The 24,117-nt window shown below is 39.7% G+C and overlaps 1 long non-coding RNA gene across 3 annotated transcripts in view; it reads right to left on the reverse strand.

Moving 5' to 3' along the window:
• Positions 1–24,117, reverse strand: part of LOC105071308 (uncharacterized) — a 378,482-nt gene that overhangs the window by 181,586 nt on the left and 172,779 nt on the right. Inside the window, exon 1 of one of the 3 annotated variants that reach the window (XR_012510236.1) lies at positions 639–1,271. The exons of the other annotated variants lie outside the window; for them this stretch is intronic. This is a non-coding gene — a long non-coding RNA (uncharacterized LOC105071308). Of the gene's footprint in view, positions 1–638; positions 1,272–24,117 lie in introns of those variants that run through there. 3 annotated transcript variants of the gene reach the window in all.

The following is a 24,117-nucleotide window of genomic DNA, read 5'->3' on the forward strand; positions in this document are numbered from 1 at the left end:
TTAAACGCCCCAGGTGACTTTAATGTTCAGCTTCAGAACCACTAGATTGGTGTTAAGACCAGGTAGGGGCTAAAAATCACCCAATCCAATACCACACAGTGGTGAAAATGAATGAACTAGATCTCTGCACAGAACAAAACATCACAGCATGGAGTGCAAAGAAAGCAAGTTGCAGGACAGAAGTGTAGAAAGATTCAAATTATAAAATGCATCCCCAATATTATATATTCTCTGTGTTTTCATATAAGTTAAAAAGGTCTGCAAATAGACTCAACGGAAGTGCTTAATTTCTTTCAAGTGGTTTTCTCTGCAGGAGAGGAAGGGGTCTAAGGAGGGAGGATCAAGGGCCTAGAAGGGGCGTCCATCTTCTGTTGTGCTGTACTTCATTTCTATTTTAAAAACAGGTTTTGAAATAAACATTACAAAATGTTACCAATCCTCTCTTTTTGCTGTAAGGTAGACATAAATAATTACATTCCTTTGCATTTTTCTATATATTTTAAACGTTCCCAAAACAAAAATGATAAATAAAAAATAAAGATCTAGCACCTAGGTTTTTCTAAATAAGAACTATGAGGCCCTGAAGCGTATTTGACCGATCACCATGTCAAAGGCAGGGCCTGGGCCTCTGGACTCACCCGAGGGCTCTGCTATTGACCTCTGCTGAGTCACAGATCGCCCTGCCTGGAAAGCTCTTCTCAGCGCTCCCTCTCAGCATCGGCTTAACTGCCTCCTCTGATGGAGGTTCACGGCCTCCCCAACGCAGGGGCTCTGGGGTTGGACGGCTGCCGGCTGATTTCTCCGCCTTGGCCCCTGTCCAGTGCGGCGCCGCCGGCCCGCTCGGAGCCAGCGCGGTGCGCTCTGCTGGGCAGCCCGGCTCCTGGGCACCGCGGCGTGACCCGGGCAGGCTGCGGCAGTGGCCGCCGCAGAGCGGGCGCTCAGGTGGGCGTTCCCAGGCGGGAACCCTGCAAGGAAGGCAATCAGTCCGCTTGTATCCACGCTGAAAAGCCCCCTCTGCAGGCAGCAACTCAGACACAAAGCTGGATAAATGTGCTTCGCTGCAGAGCATGCAGCTGGATTATTGACTGGGGCTCAGAAAGGCGTTGAAACGAAATCGGGAGACTGAAAAGATCTACTCTTTGATTCGGCTCTTCCAGAACTCTGCAGGCTCCAGATGGCCCTAGTCCAAAGTTAAAAGAAAAAAAAAAAACCCCAAAACCAAAAAAAAAAAAAAAAAACAAAACCCTCCCAGTGATCCTAAGCTAAAATTTGGGGGAGTCATCTGAGTGAATAATTTTCTCTTAATTAAAAGCAAGTGCACGATAGCACGTGCTGGTTTTTCTCCCCTCCCATGTTCTGATGAGGTTGGCTCACCTGTCACTGAGCTGTTTGAATGAGCTGGGTTTTTCCTCTTTCTTAGCAAGCCCTAGTGTAAAGCAAGCTGGTGCCTGGGAACAGCTGAGGAGCCATGTTCATGGAGTAGGAGTACAGTGGCAATTATGCCAGGCAGTCAGAGGCTTTAATGGATGAATAGCTGTCAAAGCACAGTGGGGTGTTTGATAACCTCTAAGGCTGCTTATTGTGAGTGGAAACCACAAGGTGAAAAAAGAGACAGGGATGGATGAGCTTATGTTTCTTTCCCCTCCTTGCCTTTGACGAGTCTGACAATACTATCAAGTATTCCTTGGGGAGGGTACTCTTAGGGACCTAGCAGGACTCTGGTTTGAGGAATGAGGAGGAGAGCCACAACATTATGGAAGGAAAAAGCAGAAATTGGGGGCAGGGCTGCACATTTAATGCAGGAATTCAAAGCATAGAAGTTCCATGGAGGGGAAAGAGACCAAAGCCCCATTATCCAGTATCCCCAGAGGAGGAGCTGGAGTCACTGAGATAGGATCCCCACCCAAGGTCTCCAAACAGAAAATAGGGAGACGGAAGTAGAAGCATCTGTTCACTTTTAAATCGGTCTCTCTCAGGATTTTGCCAGCTCCAGAAACTGAGCTTGAGGGGTGTTCTAGGCATCAAAGTGTTTTATTGCTGGATTGCAGTAGGAGGAATTTTCCTTAATGCCTGGAAACAAGAGGGCATTGGCTCTCTAATGCAGGGACATCAGACAGAGCTCTGTGTACTTGCCAATGCCATTTGAATGGCAGTGGCTGGCTGGAACATTCAGTTCAGTCAGGAATGGTTTTAAAGTCAGATCCAGGCTCTAGGGGGAATATTGCTTGATTGATAAGTGACATCTCTCTTGGGTATGGAATGGTAAGGGTAGTACATGTGCTTCCGAATTGTCATCTCTGCTCGGGATGATTTTCCTTCTGTAGGACACCACCATCACTGACATTAATGTAATAATCTTAATTTCAGACTTTTCTGCTAAGGAGCTTTCAATTTAAAAGGGAAGGTCAGCCATGGTACTTATTTCTAAATTTTTTAGGTCCTAAGAATTTGGCCCATGTATAAATCAAGTGGCACTGAAATGCTTTCCACTGGCTTGCCACCATTACCAAAATGCCTGCAGTCCTTATGCCAGAGAGAACAGACCTTTTTGTGCATAGATTCATCCTCTGAAATTAAACTTGTATACTTAGGCTCATCTTCCCCAACTGAGCAACCAGAAATTTACAATTATATGGCTACAATAAATGTTCAGTGACTAAGTCTTTCAAGAGCCTGATGTACGTAGTTTTGAGCACAAATCCAATTATGCAATGTATCCTTGGGCTTCTTGAGCACTAATAACGCTTATGGTGAAATAAATAAGGAAGGGTAGCTGGAACAGAACTCTGCCACCAACGTCTTGCTCCCTACAGGAGGAAGGAAAAGCCCAGAGATGACTCAGTATTCGAATCCAGACAGAGCTGAGTTGAAGGGCAGGGAAGAGAGAAAAAAGAATGTGAGAGGGACTCAAATCCTTATTGCAGACAGCCCCAGCTTGTCAAAAATGTGAAATACTCAAGTTCATCATGATAGCCTGTGGTAGGCTGAATGACGGCCCCTCAAAGACACCCAGGTCCTAATCCCTGGACCTGTATATGGTAAAAGGCACTTTGCAGGAAAGATTAAGATTATTTGAGATGGTAAAATTATCTTGGATTATCTGAATAGACCCACTGTAATCACAAGGTTCCAGTAAGAGAGAGGCAGGAAGACCACAGTCAATGAAGGAGATGTGATCAGGGAAGCAGAGGTCTGAGTGACCCAGGCCATGAGTCAAGGAATGTGGGGAGTCTCTAGAATCTAGAAAAGGTAAAACAGGTTCTTTCCTAGAGCCTCCAGAAAGAACACAGTCCTGCGGTCCCATTTTAGATTCTGACCTCCAGAACTGTAAGAGAATAAATGTGTTTTGCTCTAAGCCATTAACCTTGTGCCAATTTGTTAGAGCAGAAATAGGAAACTAAGTCAGAACCCCGGCTGACTTCTAAATTGTCTCCTCCATTCCCACAGCCTTCAGGCTTCTCAGTCCCATAAATGCCTCTTCTTAGGAAAGGAGGCCACATCGTGTGTTGCTTAGAATAAGTTTTAGTCACACATTTCAGTCAACCTCAGCAGTGTTTGGCTAATGGCAAATTTTGACCATGTTAAAGGAATTCCAAGCATAAGGACCCCTTCCTAACCCTCTACATTTAAGGCTACTAGCTTAGCATCAAAGGAATAACTATGTACAAAGAATCTTTAAGGTGGAAAATCCTTAAAATCCCAGACTGTGACCTGTTTGCCATGATAAGGTATCACTAAACCAATAATTAAAAATTTTTTTGTTGCTCTGTCAGTTATGAGACTATAAGACATATCTCTACATCACCCCATTGAGGGAAAGAGTTACTTCAGTCAGGCATCTAAAAGCATCTGTGTCTTTTCAGGCTAGTGAAGGTAAAATACATTGAAAACTTCTTTGAGAGAATTAACCTATAGGTTCCATGAGGCCAGGATCAGGGCCTGTGTTTAGCCATCAATGTGTTCTAGCAACTAGCAGAACACCTAGTTCAGAGCAGACATTGAAGCAATAGATCTCAGATGGATAAATGAATGAACCAAGAAGTAAATAATCTTTGATGGTGGTCATTCAATATGTGAATTTCCTAGAGGGAAATGACACATAAAAAATACTAGAGACTATTGTTGATTTTTACAAGAACTATAGTAGTCCTTAATATGGAAGAAAAAAAAGAAGATTTCCCTGCATGTGATCCTTGATATAATTACAGGAGATTTTCATTTTCTCCCTCATCTTTGTCTGTATCTTTAAATTTTGCATGGTTAATATAATTTATATTTAGAATCAGAAAAGAAAAATTTAAAGTAGGTACTTAGGGAATATGGTTAGTTGGCTAGAGTTGGATGACTTTCCTTGGGGATGGATTTAGCTGTCAGAGGGAGGCATTCAGCTCGTGAATATAGTTGATTATTTATCCCTAGTTTTCTTACAGGAAAGTAAGACATGGATACAGCCAGGAGGTACGGTTTAGTGTTAAAGGTCAGAAGCAGTGGCTGGAGTCAGAACTTGAGTCTGTCCCTTCCTAGTTGTTTGACTATAAACAAGTTACCTAGCTTCTCTCAGCTATGATGTTCTCATCTGTAAAATGGGGTAAACATACCTCACAGGACTACTTAGAGGTTAAGTGAGATACTGGCTGTAAAGCAGTTAGCCCATGCCTGGCACATTACAAGTACTCAATAGATGTCAGCTCTTATTACTCTTCTTATGAACAAACTGAACATTCTTGGCCTGGATGCTGACATTTCCTGCTGATATGCAAACTGGTTTTTCAGTGCACATACATGGAGGGCACTGGGAATTCCTGCATTTTTTCTTAGCAATAATTAGAAATGACAGAGTGATTAGGTGGTTAGAGGACATAATTAACCTCTCTGACTCTCAGCACTCTTCTCTGTAGGAGAAGGGAATGGAATTGGAAAACCTTTAAGATTCCTCCCTGCTCCCTGTTTAAGATATATTTTTTCACTGGAAACCTTCATTCAGAGGATAATGACTTTTGTAAAATTCAGTTTTTTAAACTTTTTTTTAACTATGATCCTCCTACAATCTATTATCCCAAATGAACCTGGGAACATAATAAGAATGATCCTGGTATCTGGCCAATTGTCTTTGGATTCTATGTACAAGGCTAGAGGTAGATTCTAATTTTTGTTGTCGTTGTTGCTTGAGAAAATTAAACAAAATTTGTCTTGGAAATGTACTAGAGGATGAGGAGGGCTAAGAATTTTTAAAACTCACATATTGTTAAAGAGAGTGGGAGCTAACCATGTCAAGGTGAGCTACGGCTAACATTGTGATGGAGAAATTTAAGACTGTACCTGACTAAAACGAGTAGTAACTTTTGTTTTATAGATGACTGCCGCATGGCTGCCCAGGGCTACCAATTATGGTGCCACTTCATCTAACCTCTCACTCTGTCCCTTTCCTCCTCATCAAAACTTACCTGCTCAATGTTTCATCCCCCTCAGGGCCTTGCTTCTAGTTGCTATGGTAACAGCTAGCTAATCCAAACTTAATGTGCCCTTCCTGCCTTCTCAAGCGAGGGAGACTTCTGCAGACATCTCTTCCTAGACGTGAAATGACACTAATGGAGGAATCTCAAACTAAAAGTTAAGACTGATATTTCAAAACAAGTAGCTTGTTGCACCCCTCAAATTAAAACATGGAAGCAGTCTTCCTTCCTACCTATATGTATAGCCAACTTGGTACCTTGTTACTCTTGTTCGTTCCTTTTGCTAAACACCTGAGTCCTATCTGCTGTGATAACAGTGGCATGCTGACTGTGGTCTGTCCCATGGAGAAATACTGAGCACTGTGTCTGCACAGGTGATATTCAAATCCAACTAGCTAGTACCTTTTCCTGGACTCTCAGTAATGCAGGAAGAAATGACACTGTAGGTAAAACAAAACAACCTCTGGCAATTTCTCACCTTGTGTCTGATTGACTTCTTTTACACCCCAGGGAGGTATTGTCAAACCAGCAATCCCCCAGAGCTGTGTTGTCTTGGAGATGCTAAATTGCAAAGGGAAAACATCTCAGTGTTAAGGAGGAAGAGCGCTCTGGATGTGGAATAATTATAAGGTGGAATAACCTCTGGAAAAATGCTGCAACATCTCAATAGTCTTATACTCTAATATTCTAGTTCTGAGATTTCCCATCTCAAATGCTCAGACTTCCAAACTGTATCTCCCCCCCAACCATACTTTCTAGCATTTCAATGCACCAAAGAAGGTAAATGAGTAACAACAGTTTCATGTTACCCATCCCCAGAGATATCTTATCTTGACATGGAATGAAGAGGCAGTTCAAACTATAGTAGAATTCAAGTGTAGAAGCAGGAAGGGATAAGAGGAACCCAAAATGCAGATGATTCTATAGTCCAGTAACCTGGAATGAATCCCATCTGCACTTCTGCCTTTGAGCAAGTCACTTAACCTCTTTAAACTTTCATTTTCTCACCTATATTAGGGGATCATAATTGTTCTATCTCATAGAGGATGTTCAGAAGACTAAATTAGTTTATCCATATAAAGCGTCAAGGGGTTGAGTACATGCCTAAGAAATGATGGTTTTTGCTATAAATAAAGCTTTGAGAGAAGTAAATTAAGACTAGTTGTGGAATTTAAAACATTCTTTCTTTCTTTATGCAACAAATGCTTCTTAAGCACCTGTCAAGTAAGTCCATGTACTGTTCTAAAGGCTGGGCTGGGAGAACAGCTATGAAAAAGGGGGACAAATTCTCCATTACTGAGCCTACATATTAGTGGGGAGAGGCAGGGAATAAACAAATGCATATATAGTATAATTTCAGGTACTAATAAGAGCTATGAGTGAAAATAAGTGGGATAAGGAGATAGAGTGATACGGAGGGGGGCTATTTCAGACAGGATAGGCAGGAAGATCTCTGAGGAGGGGACATATGCACAGAACTTTAAGTGAAATAAGGGAGTGAATCAAGTGAGCTCTGTTGGAAAGAATCAGCAAATCAGTCATGCTTTGTTGAAAGATTGGTTTTTCTGAAAATTTCCTGTTACCTCTAAAATTATATCAATAGATGGAAATTTACTTGGCTAAGGGTAAGACTGATCTTGAATCTCAGATTAGGGCTAGATAAAAGAAGGAAACCAGAATTTGCTGAGTTCTTATTATGTGCCAGGGGTTGTACTCACTGCTCTAAACACGTTCATTTTGTTCTCTAACTACCTAATCACTCTCATTTTTCATAACAGTCTCTGATGTGATTATTACTCTCTCAATGTGGAAGCTGAGCCTTGAGAATTTTCAGACACTTGCCCCCAAATAGTAAGGGGCGGAAATGGAATTTAAACAGATTCCACTGATCCCTGGTAGCCCTCCTTTAGATAGTACACTCAGTAAGACTGTGCCCTGGAATGCCTTGGAAAGCAGCAGCTACTCTCCTTCCCCTAGAAAGCCTTTAAAAGCCATAAGCCCTCATAGGGTCATTGAGAATGTATCCAAAAGCCCTAAATCTTCACTGAGCACAAGCACAGATTACAGTAATCTGACCGTGAGCCATCTTTAAAAAGAGTATAGATTCTACTTGAAGCAGAGAGCTGCCCATTTCTAGACTCACCAAGGGGAGAGCTAGAAAGTAGGCATTCTGTTGTTACAAGACGACATTCTATTGCTACCTTCCTGTGCCACTATTTGTGGGCTCAAAGAATTTCACAGAAGACCAGCTGTTCTGCTCTGTGGGGAGTTTTCAGAGGAGTTAATGATTTTTTTAATGTGCAGTCAAGTGGCAGATTGCCCACAATGGGCCTTTGGTCACTTGTAGCAGGTGTAACTATAAAGAATATTACCTTTTTGTTGTCTAAAGGAGCATACAAGGAGGTAAGTGTAGACAAGAAGGTTGACCCTTGGGAAACTTCACTTATTTAAGATGCTGCCTTTGCTTAAAATATTCTACCTACCATTTAATTTTATCTGTTTAAGAGGTAGGTGATTTTATCCCCTTTGTGCAGATGGGGAAATCTGAGACACAGAAATATTTGTTGAGTTACCTAATTTTAGCCATTTAGTAAGCTTAGATTTGAGCCCGTATCTGTCCAGATATGCCAAAGTCTGTGCCCTTTCAACTAAAGCTATTTCTTTTGAAATTTACCTTCAGAATTGGCAGCATGTTCTTTCAAATAACCCCACTTGTAGCTGACCATTGTCCTTTCAAAGTAGAGTCAGGTTCATTTGAAGTCAAGACTAAGTGGATGACCACATTGCATGATGTCATTTCTCATTCATCTTTTCTGACCTCTAGCACAAATACGGTATTTTACACAGTCGATCAGTGTATATTTTTTATTTAAAATTATTTGTGAAATATTACACATTGATCTGTCATCAGCCATCTATACTTAGCATTAACTTGTTGATTAAATTGTCTGTCAGAGAGGAGAATCCTGAAAGAATAGGATAGAGAACAGGTGAATTTTGATGGTAGGGTTAGGATGCAGGAAGGTCAAAGGAGATGGGGAGGCTGGAAGGTAAAGGATGAGGAAGCTAAAAGGGAGGAGGTGGGGATCCTGTGGGTAAAAAGTATAGATGGGTGGAGGGCAGAGGTGAGAAGTGTGAGAGCAATGAAGACATGACTATAGGACTAGCTCTCAGAAATCGGGCTGGAGGGGAGAGACTAGAAGGAACAGGGAAACTTACCTTGACAGTCTTTTGAAAGAAAGGCATTCTGGGAGTAAACTATAATAAAATGTTACATAAAATTATACTTCCAGGAACCACTTAACACCTTGGAAGAGGTCATGGTAACCTCATTTGCCTCAGGGAGAGCCAAGTATTTTTCTCACTTGATTCACCATGGAATTAACTCCAGCTAAAATATAAATCCCTCTTTTTTTTTTTTTTTTTAAAAGAGATTTAGTAACTTCCCTACCTCAAATGTAGCTGTGGCCATTGTGGAATGATGATCTACCTTTGACCTCATCCATCACCAATAATAAGCAAAGGGAAATTAATTAATTAAAAGTAATTAATTAATGTCTGAATATGCTTTAATTTACTTGGGCTGGGCAGGCTTCTCTTTCCAGTTAAATATTTACTGAGAACAAATAGTTACATGTTAAACCATAGAATTCTAAGAGCATACATACAGAGGCTTGTACACTTTACCTTAAGTAGAGGATAATTCTTGGAAATGGAACTTTAGTAATATAGCCACCCTCACTGGTGGAGCTATAAAAAGCAGTTCCAATTTTAGCAAGGCACCTAGAATATGTTATAAAATGTCTGCATATAATTAATTCAAAATACTCTCATTAAATCATGTAATGATGCTTTGTGAGCCCACATAAGCTTAATTAGGAGTAACGAAACTAAGGAGACTGAGATCCAGAGTGCCATAAATAAAATAACAGTTAGCAGCTCCTACAGTATAAATTTAGATCATAAGGTAGTCTTGAAAATGTCCCAAGATTTGTTCTAGGTTGATAGTCTCTATGTGAAGACAACAGAAAAACTGCTAAGTCTTATCACTGGAAGATCTGAAGAGTTTCACTTAACAGTCAATAAATTCCTTTCAGTCTGCAGTGGGTGAATGAGTACAGCACATTCAGAGGTCCCTGGAGGGTGGGACATTATACTGTAGTGAACAGAGTTCTGCAGATTCAAGGACATTATGTTTGACCTCAATAATTTGTTTCCTCATCTGTAAAATGGGCAGAGTGTATTGAAGATGAAATGAAAAAACTCATAGAGTGCCTTGATACGGTGCCTGGCACACAGGAAGCATTCAAAAAATGCTATTGGTTTTCCATGCCCCCAGCAAAGAGTGTTCTGCACAGTGTAAGAACAATAGATAATTGTTGACGTGACTGAAGTGTGCCCATTGAGATTACTTCCCTAAGAGGGTGGCCTATATTTTCTAGTCAGACATTGAAGCAACAAATGGAACCCCAATCAGATTTAAGGCACAATCAGGCTAATGGCAAAAGAGAGACTGGATAAACATCACAGGGTCAATTGTGAAAGGAGTCAACTCCTTGCTCTCCCATGACGGGATCCCAGGCTGAGGGCAGAAAAGCAGACGTGTGCCATTTGTTCTGCTATTTCTCCATATGCCCCTATAGCCATTATTAAGTGACCACAGCCATCTGCCCTCTCTTCCCAGATGGGTCCTCAGATTCCTGAATACAGCATTTGGACAGCCATTCATAATCAGGTAGTGCTGGCATTTGTGATAAAACCAGCAGAAGAGTACAGCCCACTGCCTGATGGACCCTATTAGTTGAATCTCAAAAGAAGAACAGCTACTCTTCTCCTTCTCTCCCCTTCCTGAATCCCTTCTAAAGCAAGAGGAAACGGCTGAGTATGTTTCTCTTTGTAGAGTAACTTTTTAGTCTATAGGTGATTCCTTATATTTGAGCCTTTATATTTGGATACCACTTCAGAGTTTGTATAATATTTTAAAGTGCACTTAATCCTGATAATAACCATGGGTGAGAAGTGCATTATATATTATTACCCTCACTGTATATAGGAGAAAACCAAGGCTCTGAGAGGTTAATGAATTTATCTAAGATATCAGTAAGTGGCATAGTTGGAACTTGAAGATTGGGATATCCAACTCCAAAATCTGGCAATGATTTAGAGACAAATGCTGCCATTAATAAATAACATCAGGGAGAAGACTATAGACAATGATGGCATATGAATGCTCCTTAGAGGAGAAGCTAGTCTTCAAAGAGAAGATAAGATTTGGAATTGAGAAGACATGGCAGGATGGCATTCTAGGCAAGGTACTGTGAGCAACTGTATGGAAGTACAACTTTCTGGGCATGGCAAGCAGTGGTGGTTGGTATCAGCCAAGCATGGAGATGGCCACGACTGTATGGGAGGTCACAGGAGGATGCTAAGGAGTATTAGGAGATGAGTGGACAAGGAAGGTACATCTTCTGGGGAAAGCTTTGAATGCAAGGCCAAACATGCTGAATTACTTGTTTTGATTATTGAGCTATAAGCTCTGATTTTATCAAAACCCTTTTGGAATCAGTTTATATTTTCAGTTTGTCAGATATGGTCACCATCTAAATTTCCTTGCCTTGATCCTAAAATAATGCCTTTGAAGAAAAGAAGAAAGGACTAATCTGATATTCTTTAGTTCGCAAACATGTCTCTATCCTTTCTTCTTACTCCTCTAGTGACTTTTTATGCTGCTATATCTTGGGGCTATTGGCCTTTCTTGGAAAATAAGAATACTGAATAAAATTTAATATACAAAAGTCAATAAGGTTCATATATACAAATCCTAGCAAGTTAAATTTTATAAAGGAAGAAATGATCTCTTTCAAAATATCAAAGAAAAAGAATCCAAATCCATGAAATAACTAAAAACTAGGCTTAAATAAGAAATGTGCAAGATTTATGTGAGTACATTTTTAAATGTTAAAGAGGGATACAAAATAATGACTTGAACAAATGAAACTACACATATACTTTGTTTTTGGAAAGACTCATCATAAATATATCAATTTCCTTTAATTTAAAATATACATTTAATGTAATGTATATGTATACATGTGTAACATAATGTCATTATCAAAATACCCTCAGGTTTTTTTTAAACTAGATAATCTGTTGCTAAATTCATCTGGAAAACTAGAAAGCAATAACATCCAGAAAAATTATGAAATAGAAGAGTAATGAGTTAGGCATAGTCCTATAGGATGTAAATTATAAAAAGACAGTAATTAAAATAGAACAATTAATGGACTAAAATATAGTCCAGAAGTAGACCTCAATATGTATTTAGTATATGATAAAAGTGGCATTGCTTATCATTGGGATAAGGGATTGTTCAGTAAACATTAAAAGTAGAAAAAGAAATCAGAAGTACTAGAAGAAAAATAAATATATATATATATAAAATATGTATACAATTCAAAAAATAAAGTCTATATTTTTACATATAGACTACATATTACTATATATCAAGTATATTATGTATTATATATAATATTTTTATATATAAGTGAATATATATATATTTGCAGAGAGGGGAATGCTTTGTTAGGAATGACACAAAAATCCAGAAATCATAAAAACTATCCATATATTTACTGGGATAGATCTTAAATTTGCAAGAACAAAGAGCACAAACAATCCTAAATGGACATCTAAGAAAAAGTATTTGTAGCATATCATAGGTTCATTTTCCTAATTAAGTATAAGTGAGTATGAGAAAAAACTAAACATTTAATAGAAAAAATTAGAAAAAATATGATGAAATAGTTCATAGGAAAATAGATCTTAAACATTTAGAAAGATGTCCAGTCTCACTGATCATGAGAGAAATACATATCAAAGCCACAGTGATATTCCATCTTCACCCATCAGAATAGCAATGATCTTGTTGACCCTGCATTGTGTTAGTGAAGATGTAAGGAGCAATCCATATCAGACATCAGTGGCGGGACAGTGACTGGTGCAACTCTGTGGAATGCAATCTGCAACATCTTTTAAATTATAAACGCACATTCACTTTATCTCAGAAATATCACTTCTAAGAATTTGTCCTATAGGTATACTAGCACATACATATGTAGAATATGTAGAAACATATAGGGTATATCTATGATGGTTTATAATAGTCAGAGATTGAAACAACCTAAGTGTCTGTCAGTATGGTGCTGGTTAATTAAACTTGGTAGATATATATAATGATATATGCATATATATAATGTGCAACTATTAAAATTTAAAAGTAATAAATTTTAAATATTAGCTCTGTTTTGACCACTGCAGAGCTCCAAGTTCTCTTTTCATTTTTGGCAAAATCTCAAAAAGTTATCAGGAAGATGGGAGGGACTATGAGTGGTAACTTCTCTCTCCAGTTAAATTCGTTATAATAGAGTAATGCATTAGAAGGATGATTCATTATATTTTAGACAGGCAGAGTGAATAGACTGTGGCTGCCCTTTAATGTACATCCCTGAGAGTGAAAAGGAGATCATGAAAAAGATAGTTGTATGTCATAATCAGGAATGTTCCTGGAAAATCTCTAAGGAGACATAAACGGAAAATCTCTAGGTCCAGTTGTACAAGAGGCTGTGTAATCTGCAACACAGACACAGACCAAGAGAGATGGCCTCAATATGGCATAGCAAAATGTCAGGATCAGGACTCCAGAAGCTAGGCCTAGGGGCCATGGGTTGCTGGAAGCACAGTGCTTGCCTTCCTGGTAGACTAAGATACTTCCAGGTGCTGATATGGATGGGAATTGGGGCAAGGGATAAAAATCTGGGGGCACTTTGTGGAGAGTTGTCCACTGTCACTATGCTGCGAGCATCCCTGTGAGGAACAAAGGAGGACATTGTGGGCCAACATTTATGCAGACATATCCTTTGATTACTCCAAGGGTTCTCAGGCTCAACCCTGCCTGCTCATTACCTGGAGAATCACCTGGGTTGCTAATAAACATTTACCAGTACCTAGGCTCCTCCACCAGTGGTTCTGATTTAAGTGGTCTGGGTGTGGGCCCAGGCATTGGTATTTGCTAAATTTTCCCCCAAGTGATTTTACTATGAACTGGCTATTCCCCAGGTGATTCTACCAGGTCTGAGATCCTTGGGACTGTGCTCTTATAGCTCTTTTTTTTTCCATGCTTAGTAATGCTTGTGTGTAGAAATGTTTAGAGTTCGTGAGTTTCATCTCTGTTACTCCCCAAACTCAGTTGGGTCTCTCATCAGGCTTAAGAGAAAGAGAAAGAGGCAAACAGAAAAACAGATAGAATCATTGAAAAGAAAACTCTGACAGAGAAATTTAAAAGAAAAAGGGAGTGAAAGGGAAGTGTCGAGTTCTTCACTCCAAACTCACTCCAGAATCTTTGAGGACAGGACCTAAAATTCTTCGGAAGTTTATAAACTTCTGAGTTGATTTTTTTATGCACATTTTAAGTTTGAAAGCTCAGATCTATTGGGAGATCCATTTAAAGTAAAATCAATGAGAGAAGCAGATAGGGCTCATGTGCTAACTGGTGATGGGTGATGGAACAGAGGGTTCCATCATCAAGGAGATGTGGACTAAGCAGAGGAGCTTGTGTAGATTGCTTGTACTTTGCCTAAACAACCTCAATTGTTTGAAATTGGGGGGCTTTATGTGAAAAGCAAAACCTAACTACATCCACTTTTTGATGGCAAACCAAGCTGAGTTGGACACTTGGAATGAAGCTTGTCACTGACACCCATCATTGGATTTAACACCCATTCTAATCCACTTCTTCATCTTAACTTGATTGGGTCAGCAAAGACCCTCTTTCCAGATAAGGTCATATTCATAGGTACCACAGGTTAAGATTTCGACATATATTTTTTGGGAACACAATTCAACCCACTACAGATAACTTGTGCAAAGCTGTCTTCCATTTAGCTTAAAGCTATTTTACCTATGAGACCAGCAGTGGCCACACTTTTGAGATCCATTTTTCCTACCTCTTCATTTATAGACCTATAAAGTACTTTTTCTAGAGTGGTACTTCCATTTGGTAAAAGAATAGCTGAGAAACAAGGGATAGTGACACTTTACTTTCTCCATCACCACACTGATAGGCATTAAATTACACTGACAAGACAGATGCCCTAGGAGCAAATGGCCAGTTTACAGAGAAAAAAAGAATAGCAATCAAAGTACATGTGAGGAGAGCTCATTTTAGACCTCCTTTTCCTGCCCATACATTGGAATACTTATTTGAGCACAAGAAGTTATTTGGCTTCACATAGCCACATAGCCATTAGTTTTTTCTGTCCCCAGTACCTGAAGGTCAATGTGAGAAAGCACAGAATTCCAGAGACGCAGGTTAAGTAGCCCCTTGGGATTCTTTGGGAACATTTTGGTCTAGTTATTTTTTTTCCTATTAAAAAGGAATAGTTATAAGAAAAACTCCTAAATCTAGTTCCAACCCAACTGCCTTTAAATCCATGTAAATACTCCAAACAAAGAAACATCTTTGCTATTTGGTCACTGACTAGGAATAGACTGAGTTCTTACTCAAAGAGCTTTTATTTCCACTGGGACTTGTAGGCATGATTTTAAGTGGACAACTCTAATTCCAAACTGTTAATGAACAGAGCCATTGGCATCAGGTTGCCAGGATCTAGGGTCAGGATCATACAGATAAGTGTGTATAGAGGAGAGAAGAAGTAGGGATAATAAGGAAAAAAGGGAGATCAGAGGAACAGATGTTATAATCAGAAGGAAGGTTATTGAGCTGAATGGGAGCAGGATAAAATATACAACTAAACCCCCTCATTTATGCCTATATGACTCAGATAGGATGAATATACTCAAAAGGTTTAGGTTGCAACTATGTTGGCATTATGCATTAAGAATTGGGGGTTTCCCACACACTGAGATTTAAGGGATCCTAAGAAAAGGTCCCCTCAAAAAATTTTCCACTAGGACTCCACAGAATTCTCACAGCTTGTACTTCCTCGCAGAAAGTTAATACCCAATTAAGAGATGTAAAGCAGCCTATAATGGTAGCTCTCCAAGCCAGTCGCCATCACCATCTTCACGGCTATTCTGTTTCCCCTGGTTGGAAATCTCAGCAAGTGTCATGCAGGAGGAGCACTGCCCTCTCACCTATTCTACTGACCAGCCCCTGTGAGCACCACCCCTCCAGCTTTCAAGAAAATGAATAGAACCATCTTCTACACAAGAAGTTAGGGCTCCCTGAGTTAAAGCATTTAAGTTACCAGCTAACTACATATAAAACATTTAAGTCTTAGCAGTCTTTAATGTATTAGTGTAAATTTAGAAGCAACTTGACATAGAAGCCAAGTGGGTACAGACTTGGACTCAAAAGGCCTGAATTTAAATCTCAGCTTTTCATATCATTGCCGTAAAAATCTGGGGCAAGTTATGTAATTTTTTTGAAGCTCGTTGTCTTTACATGTAAAATACTTATCTCACAGCATTGTCCTAAGGATGGGATGACACATGTGTAGTTATGCTTGAACACAGTAGGGAGTTAATAAATGCTTATCTAATAAATAGATGATTACATTTTTCAAAAGGCTTTTATACAGATTACCCACTTATTCTAATTCTCCAATGAGATAAGACAGGGTAATGAGGGCAGAACCAAGATGAGAATCCAGGACTTCTGACTTCCCAGGAGTAGATCTGGTGTTTCCCAATAGCATAAATACAAAGGGAATAATGGAAGAGCACATCCATCTACTTAATTACTCAGGAAATTAAAGAGTTAGATTGAAACGGAGGGTAAACAACTTGCCCTCTGAATAAAATATTCAGCTGTCTCTCCTTATTTGGTAGATAAATTCATTCGCTCCCAGGTATTGGGCTGTGTCTTACAACTGTTCCATTTGGGAAGCTCGTTTCAGGAGTTTAGCACAGCAAGTTTCCCCTGGACAAGTCCCAAGAGGCCATATGAAGAACCTAAGCAGTACAGCCTGAAGTCAGCGCTGTCAGGCTCCTCAGGGGCAGCTGACACAATGACTGACTTACTCATTGCCAGCTCATCTGTATCGAGTCACAGGTTTTCTCAAATCCCTAGATGGACTCCCCCTTTTTATTTTCACCAGTTATCGTGCTTTTGAAATAGTTCTTTTGGAGGGATGCTAGTCCTCTTTCTCAACCCAGGAGATTCAGAGAGGTAGACTCACCTGGCTCCAACATGAATTGCTGTCTTTGCCAGAAATGGTTATTCTCTTCAAATGCCAGGGTGAGCAGTCAGGAATACTATTGCTCTTTTTGGGGTACCTGATAAGTGAGAAGTGTGCCTGTCCTAGGGGACGTTCTCTTCTATCTTAAAATTACAGGAATTTACATGAGTTCATGTTAGCTGTGGCATAAATTAACGTGCCTATGAATCCTCCTTTTAAAATATTTAGTTAATTGGAAATGAGGATTTATCAGGTAATTCCATAGTAGCATCTCAAAAAAAAGGGTAGTTTCAGTTTCTGAGGATATTTTTATTTTAAAGGCCACCCAGCAAAAAAGTTCAACATAAACTTTGGTTGTTGTCTCTGAAATGGCTCTAAATAGTGGTAAAAGTGTTTAACTTGTTTCAAAGATGCTAATTTGAGCCTCAGACAGCTGCTGTGGTTATTAATGTGAGCACAATGGCTGACAATCTGACAACAGCCTCTAGTTTTCATTTACTGCTTTCATACTAAATGTCCCTTTTGTGCACAGGGTGTAAAAACCATGGTCAGATGACTGAACTGGGAGACATGCCTGTAGACTGGCCAGCATCTAAGAGCCTTTTTTTTTTTTTTTTTAAGAAAGTGATACCCTTTTATTAGGGAAATTGATAGATCTTATACTAGGTTATAAATCTGTAACACATTATTAGTCTTTCCACAGTGCAGTAAAAACTCAAGAAGAAACTTATTAATAAAATTAGTGAGGAGTGATGTGTTCTTAATGCATATTTACTCTAGATAAATTGACCTATAAAGTGTCATGGGACATTGGCCTAGTGTTAGAACAAATAAGCAGTTCTTTGTCATTCGGCTGAAATGTGATTTAGAGATAAAAATTTAAATAAAAGTTACATTTTGCCTGCTTATTCCTTGTAATTTTCAAAAAGTAATGCTATCTAAATGAAAAAAACCTAAAACATCTACAGAAAAACATCTAATGACATGTATTTTCTTTTCATAGTAGTTTTATGAGTCTGAGCCAAGTGGATGTGTATTTACGTGTGGTCTGTGGGTTTTTCCTACAGAGCACCATTTTGCTTGGTTGAACTTTGTTTTGTAAATGCACAAAGGCTTAAATCATCCTGTGAGCATCTCTGCATGTGTCACATTCACCAGACAACTTGTCCAACTCTGTGAATGTGTTTCTTTTGAGGGACTCAGCTGATCCATTGTTTGAATAAAAGCAAATAACCAGCTATATTCTGAAAGATGTACAACTTAGTGTCTGTGATCCAGGCTCAGCCAAAGGCAGAATTATAAAATATAAGCATTTATTTCTATAGTGTATGATTTCACAATTTAAAATGAGTATCTTAAGAAATTACTACAAAGAGATTGATTAATTAGGAAATTACACTTTACATCAAGCAGTCTGTCTTCCCAGCCAGAAGGCAAGTACTATATGGCCAGAGAAAGTGTTGTTTCACTGTACCTGGTTTGGTGTCTGTCACATGAGTGAGTGAATGAATGAATGAATGAATTCTTATAGGACCTGAATGTAAATTGTTTAATTCTCACTACCAGTATTCAATGTAGGCGTTCCTATTATCTTGTTTTACAGAGAAAGAACGTTAAATACAGGTTACAATGATTTGTCCAGTGTTATCCAGCTAAGAAGAGTAGAGGTGAAAGTTGAATCCTATCTTTTCACTCCTAAGTCTAGGCAATTTCTAAGTCCTCATAATGTCAAAACCCTGTCCTTAGAATTTACTTCTGCTCCTATGTTGATCTTATTCTAGACCATTCTTTATCTTTTAAGTGTAAGCAATCTTTCTGTGAAGGACCAGAGAGTAAAAATTTAGGGTTTTGTGGGCCATGAGGTCTCTGTCTCACAGTTTCTCAATTATGCCATTGTAGCACAGAAGCAGCCATAGACTCGCTACATCAACAAATGAGCACGTATGTGTTTCAATAAAACCTGATTTATAAAACATGGTGGGCTGGATTTGGCAGTCCTCCAGAATAACAGAACAGAGGATCATTCTTGGAGAATATCAGAGGATCTAAGTCTTAGTCCAGGGTATAGTATGAGAAATGGAAATAGTAAGACAATAAAAATAACAACAGCACATTAATTAAGCAATTCCAGAAAATAAGTGCTTCATCAAATTTATCTCATTTAATAAGCCTACATACAGAAAAGCTATCCTATTCATTCAAGGTCACTGAGCTACTAGTTGTAGAGCTGGGTTTAAACCAACTCTGCCTACTTCATATCCCCTCAAGGCTTCGGAACAATGATAGGAAGCTCCTGCTCTCACCAAGCTCAAAAAGCTGTGCTGCAGAATCTGAAAGAAGTGAGTCCATCATCTTTGGTGACATGAAACCCAGGAAGAAACTATGCTTTTTGTGTTCCCATTGGCTGGAGTGTGGGATGCTGGCTGCCTAGAATGAGCCCATGGCTGCATGATGCATCCACTGGTGACACAGGACTCTGGAGAGAGCAGGCGCTGGGGGATACTCGCTCCTCCTCCTGGAATTTACTAACTATTCTCTCTAGGCTCTGATTGCTTTCTAGTACATCAATTAAAATGTTTTCCTTTCTTTGAATATCTAATAAATAACTCATTTAAATAGAATTATGCAAAGATCGTATAAGACAAGTCACCATGCCAGATTCAAAGTTGTGTGAACCTGCACTCCAGGCCACAATACCTTTTCACCATCTCATCTTCATGGAATGCATGTCTGGTGCCAGACAGGGACAGACAACCTCACTTCATGGGCGTGGCCACCAGACAGTCTCCCAGACTGAGTGTGTATATGTTACCCTCAGAGCTTTGGAAGGGTGCCCTTGCTGAGACAGTAGTACTAGACTCCTGGCTGCAGGTACGTGGTTGGGTGGAAAATTGAGAATTTTGGACAGGCACGACTCAATGCAACAATGGTCAATATAGAGAGCTTTCACACAGGCAAAATGTGCAAGTAAATTTCCAGCCTTACAAGAACCAAATAGTCTTCCCCTCATTTTCTTCCACTGGCAATCCATTCTTTGCCACTTGGTTCACAGACTCCATAGGGAAGATAACATCCTGAGACCGTGGCATCTTCAGATCCCTTTCCCCACTGTTGAGATAGACCAGAGCAGCAAAAATTATATGGCACCATAAGAAGGTGAAGAAAATGGAAGAAAGACACAGAAAGAGGAAAAGATGAGCAAAATACTGCCTTTGATTAGTTTAAAAAAGAAACTGGGGGAGGGATGGGTTGATGGTGCTCAATGGGTATAAGAGCTTTAGTTTTGCAAGATAAAAAAGATTTAAAAGTTTTATTTTTTTAAATTGGGTGTTTGAGATTTGCAGATACTAACTACTATATATAAAATAGATAAACAGCAAGTTTCTACTGTATAGCACAGGGAACTATATTCAATATCCTATAGTAACCTATAATGAAAAAGATTTTTAAAATGAATATATGTTTGTATATGTATGACTGAAACATTATGCTGTACACCAGAAACTGACACAACATTGCAAACTGACTATTCTTCAATTAAAAAAAAGTTCTAGAGATTTGTTGCACAATTTGAAAATCCTTAACACTACTGAACTATACACTTAAAAATGGTTAAAATGGTAAATTTGATGTTATATGAGGTTTTTTTTTTACCATAATTGAAAACTTTAAAAAAGAAGAAAAAGTTCAAAACCTAGCTCCATGACTAGCTGTGTGAATCTGAGAATGCCTAGCCTTGTTTTCTTTATTATTAAAATTGGGGTTAGGATTCCGACCTCATTCGGTTGATGAAGGTTAAATGAGATAATGTACATAAAGTGCCAAGCGGAGTACTTCACACCAGCAGAATCTCAATAAAAGCTAGTGTTCTTTTCCCACGTCTATCACTTTCCTCCAGCAGTTCCTCTCCCTGTTGCTGTGGTAGCAGATTTTATCTTTCTATGGAATATTTTTTCCAAGGAGGTGAAAAATATTGCCAACTGAATTTAGCTTGCTTTTCTTTTCCCTCATTACTCAGCTGGTGTGCATATACGTTGTGGTCCACCCAGTGTGGTGAATAATAAACTAACAGTTACATTTATTCCGCATTAACTCTTGAGGCCATTAAATTGCAAAGTATGAACTCAAGGAATGTGGGATGAAATGAGGTAGAGAAGCATTTCCTGAGTGTCCCAAGGAAGAATATGGGTCATTAAACAGTGCTAAATCTCCAGGCATGACAAGATTAAGGAAAGTTAAATATAGAATATGAATCAGGAAATGTGATGCTAATGAACTGCCAGATGTCTCCTTCAAGGACAGTAGTGGAAGCTGGGGACCACATTGGTGAGGGCTATCTGTAGCATTTACTAAGAATTTATATTTCACTCGATGCTTTCTAGAGGCAAGGTGATTTACCTTAGTCTCCTTCCCATAGCCTCAGATTTAGTTTGACATCAAGTGTTTCATGTAGAGACATGTATGGTACAGTTTTATACAACCTACTTTTTTCAGTGGCCCTTGGCTTTTGACATAAATTTGTACCCCGTGCCTACTCTGGGCATAGAGCATAGTGTAGTGCCGCATGTCAAGAGGAATAATGAGAGAATGCCAAGGGTCCTTCCATGGTCTCCTGGGTAAGAAGGCAAGAATGGAAGTGTGTGAGCATACGCAAACACACAAGCACATGGACCAGTTAAGCACAGTGCAGGGCAGGTACATTAGTAATTACAAACCCGGAGCCTTGGACAGTCACTGCTTCAGATGTTTACAGAAATGAGAACTCAGGGTAACATGGATCAGTGTTCCTCAAACTTTAAAGTGCAATTGAATCCCCCTAGGATTTGTTAGAATGCAGATTCTAATTTGGTAGGTCTGGGATGAGACCCAAGAGTCGGCACTTCTAACAGGCTTCTGGTCCACTTTGTTTGTTTATGCATTTGTTCATCATTGATTCTGCCATACACCATGCATTGTGCTATAAACTGGGGGTAAAATCATGACTAAAAGGTAGCCTTTCCCTCAAGAAGAAGACAGGTAAAGCAAAGATTATAACTTCATAATTGATAGAACTATCCCCCAAGGTTCTTTCTGAGCCCAGAAGTATAGGATGCAGGCTGATTTATGAGGGATGGATAAGAGTTTCCTCAAGAAATTAAATCACTAAGGGGAGGAAAGAGGTGGGGCAGTTCAGGCAGGAGAAACAGCATGTGTGAAAGCCTGGAGATATTCAACAGACTCCTTAGGGTGCTTTTACATCTGGTGATATGATCAAAGCAAAGGCTCTGGGTGGAAATGCACAGGGAAAAAGAGCTGGACAGTGGTCAGGGGCAGGGGCTAGGTCCAGAGGGCCTTGTGTGCCAAGCCAAGATGTTGGCATGACATCCAAAGAGCTAAGTGAGGTGTGGAAGGGAATCCAGAGACAGCTCAGAGGTCCCCTGTCTGGATGGTGTGTCCAACACCTTGTTCCTTCACTCTCAGGGGACCATGCCACCTCCTCTGCAGCACTTAAGCCCTTATTTATGTTTTATCTGATTTGATGCCCAGTCCTCACCCCGACTCAAATATGTGAAGCTCTGCTGCTCCTGTTTCTGATGCTCCAATGATTTTCTTGAGAAGAGGATGTGATGCCCAAAGTGGGGCCTCTCAGAGGTTAAGAGAAGCTTCAGCAGCTTTCAACATTTGAGTTTCCTGATTTATTTAAGAAATAAACATGAATCAAAAGAAGGTGACAAAGTTTACAGTCTATTTTAAATATTCCCTTGAATAATTAAAACCTTTACCATAAGAAGTGTACCACAAGTGTATGCTATTTTAGAGATAATTATAGTTTTATAAACATTAAAGTACATTAAAAGCAGAATGGAGCACAAGATTAATACCTGCTTTCAATTTTGCATCTCTGTGGTTGTATATATAACCTAATTTGTAGACAAAAAGTGAAAATATGTAAATGTGAGGCTAGGGCAGACTGCCACTCCACTCCTAACCTCCCTACCCATTCATTCTAATAGGCTCTGATCCAGGAGCTTTGGAAATTCTATTTTCTGCTTTAATTATTGGAGAAACAAAGCCCTAGACCTCACAGGGAAAAGCAGCGCACTGACTGAACAGTATGCAAAGTCAAGGACCAAACATCAGTGACCTTCAAAAGCCACCTTGAGGGCCAAAGAACCCACTGTGTTGCTCCAACCTAATGCCAACGCATGGGCACTTTGAGCAAAATGACAAAAACCACTGAAGAGGAAACGGGCATGTCATCACGTAAAAGACAGACTAGCTGGTCCTCTATCATCACCTCTCTCTCTCTCTTCCTTTTTTTTTTCCTCTTTTTTTCGGCTTAGTGGAAGATTTCCTGATTTGAAGAGACGGGTTTATTTCAGAGACAGTGAAACACAAATGAATGCACAAACAAAAGGCGTATCTGGCAGCAGCAAAAGCAGTTTGGAGTTTAAAACACAACGGCACAAACCAAATTTAGCTCCCATCCCCTGAACAAGCTGAAAACTCAGCCACTGCTTGTGCTCAGCAAGCCACATCCAGCACGCAGATCCACCTCTGTGCTGCGTTTGCTGGCCCTGTACTTCAGGGTTGCAGATATTTGTAGGAATTGCTCCTGGGCTTTCACGATTTTTTTTAGAAAAATAAAACAAGACCTTGATCCTTACAGAGTCCTATGAGAGAGCTTACTGAGAGAAAGGGCTTTATCATGAGTTACGAAGAGGAAAAGGGATTCCAACAAGGGAAAAAATAATTCAACTACTCTTTAGTCACTTTGATAAATGAACATTGCCTAGCCTGGGCAAAGATCTGACTGTCCAGAGTGAATCTGGGAGTGACATTTTACAGTTTTGTCTTTTAAAAGCCATGTAAATTGGCAAGCATAAAGCTGACAGGACCTGCAGGCTTCAGAGAGCACACACTGTCCCTCTCATTTATTTACAAGAACGCTGCCCCAGCTCAGAGGCCTGCAGTGAGCCGTGCCACTGCGGTTTGGGTCATGAGTGCTTGATGCAGTCTTGCGGGAGGGTGGGGTAGCACCAGGAGCATTCAAATGAGAAAGGAGTCTGCTCTGGAGAGACAAAGGAGCCACAGAGCCATAGGCATTGGTCCAGGAAAATTCCTATGTGCTGCCCTTTCCGACACAAGAGGATTTTTGGCATGGCTGAGACCTGAAACTTTTCCCCTGAGAATTCTGAACTCTAGTTTTTGGAATTAGGATTTTAGGGCCTGACAGAACTGTAATGATCAAAGTAGGTTAAATTGATCACTTTGATCCATCTCTGATTAAATGCCCTGTAGGATACAGAGGTGTCTGGTCCAGAGGATAAAGAGGAGGTTGGAAACTATAGTTGAAATGGGAACAGAGAAGTTAACCAACTATGAGGATGCCAGAGCAGAAGCGGCTTTAGAGGTAACCTGGCCAGATGCCCTCATTTATACAGATGAGGCAATGGAGTGAGACCTCAAGTGATTTGCTTAGGGTC

The sequence above is a fragment of the Camelus bactrianus genome, chromosome 11, assembly GCF_048773025.1.
Source record: "Camelus bactrianus isolate YW-2024 breed Bactrian camel chromosome 11, ASM4877302v1, whole genome shotgun sequence".
NCBI classification, from domain to species: Eukaryota; Metazoa; Chordata; class Mammalia; order Artiodactyla; family Camelidae; genus Camelus; species Camelus bactrianus.